At 41.3% G+C, this 1,672-nt stretch overlaps 1 pseudogene; it reads left to right on the top strand.

Annotated features, from left to right (window-relative positions):
- The first annotated feature begins 544 nt into the window (after positions 1-544).
- Positions 545-1,399, top strand: LOC130020571 (general transcription factor 3C polypeptide 6-like; annotated as a pseudogene).
- Positions 1,400-1,672: the final 273 nt, after the last annotated feature.

Below are 1,672 nucleotides of genomic sequence, written 5' to 3'. Positions count from 1 at the left end.
TGTGTGCGGAGAGTGGTCTCAGCATGGTGGTGGCTGGTCCTGGAGGTCTTCGGCTGCCGGAGCCCTGGTCGGGGCCCCGACTGTTTATTAGTATTTTTAAAGATAGAAATTCTGTAAAGTGGCTTGAAACCCAATATGAGTGCAATTTAAATGAAAGAAACTGTTACATGACAAGAAATGCATGTAATAGAGGCCAGAAGAAGGCTGAGAGGCAAGAGCAGAAGCCTGGCATGCACTGGGCTCTAGATTCCATCCCCAGCACTGCATGTGTCCTCGTAGTGCTGGAGGCCAATGAGCACAGCTGGGCTTCCCTGGTCCCTCAGCACTGTGGGTCTGAGTAGCACCACATCAACAACCCAACTACTAAACTATCAGACCCACACATCTGGGACTAGGGTTTCGGGAACTTGCTTCTGAGGCCCATAAACACACTTTGGAAGGTTCCCCATCGTCCAAAAATGAACATGTATAATGTGGGCAAAAGTTATATTGGTTATTCTTGACTTACATATTTATCCAGAATCTTATATTGAGAAAGTTACCAATGCAGGCAGATTCAATGTCATTAAAAGACAGAGGTAGGGAGGAGGAGGAGGACGAGGAGGAGGAAGAGGAGGAGGAGGAGCAGCAGTTGGTTCTGGTGGAATTGTCCGGGATTATTGATTCAAATTTTTCTCAAAATGTGAGAATAAATGCAAGATCCTGGGAATTGACACTGAGAATTACATTCTGCAATGGGTAGCTATGTCTTTGCTGGAGAGTGTGAAGATGCTCTTGGGACCTGCATTATATTTGAAGAGGATGTTGAACATGTGGGTGCATTAGGCTATAATAAAACGGTACTAAAACACAAATGCCACACAACGAAGAAGTTCAGCATGACAAGAACTCTTCTGACAGAAAAGAAGGAAGGTGAAGAAAATGAAGGTGGTGTGGAATGGCTGCAAATCAAGGACAATCACTTCTCCTACAGGCCCAACATGATTTGTAGTTCTTTTGCATGAAAATGAAGATGAAGAGGTTGTCATTCCAGTTTCAGATAAATCTTTGGAGTTGGAAGATCAAGAGACCCAAGTGAAAGATAATTCAAACCTGGATTATGAGCAGGGGAAACCACAGGACTTGGAAATAGAGGATTCTGGTCCTCTTCCTGCTCTCTCTTCGGAGTCAGATGGTTTTGTTTTTATGAAAACCCAAGATACTACCTTAGAAATCACCCCAAGATGAAATACTCTTCACAATACTCATGAATTTTATTTAGAGTTTTTATGTAGAAGAATTAATTGTAGCTTTCTCTTAATTACTTACTCTTTTTGTTGACTATACTCACATTTTCACTTATGGCATGACTTAATATACCAGAATCATTAAGGACCCGATAAGAGATGTTAAAAACATGTTTTTTCATATTTTACTATCAGAAACCCTGAGTCCTTTAAACACTGAGGTTAGTATATGTTTTCTATTGCAACTATCACAAGTGACTTTAACTTTAACTTTAACACACATAATGACTTTAATCTATACAGGTGTTGGACCTTGATGAATAGGGCAGTGGTTTCAAGCATCTGTTTTGTCATGGTATGTTCATGACTTTAAATCCCTGGTGTTCCAAACATGCTAAGCATGGTCCAGGCAGCTCTACTAATGAGGAACAACTCTCCCCTGTATC

The sequence above is a fragment of the Sorex fumeus genome, unplaced genomic scaffold (genome assembly GCF_029834395.1).
Source record: "Sorex fumeus unplaced genomic scaffold, SorFum_2.1 ptg000013l, whole genome shotgun sequence".
In the NCBI taxonomy this organism is placed as follows: Eukaryota; Metazoa; Chordata; class Mammalia; order Eulipotyphla; family Soricidae; genus Sorex; species Sorex fumeus.
The sequence above is the reverse complement of the archived record's forward strand: the minus strand, read 5'-3'. Positions and strand labels throughout refer to the sequence as shown.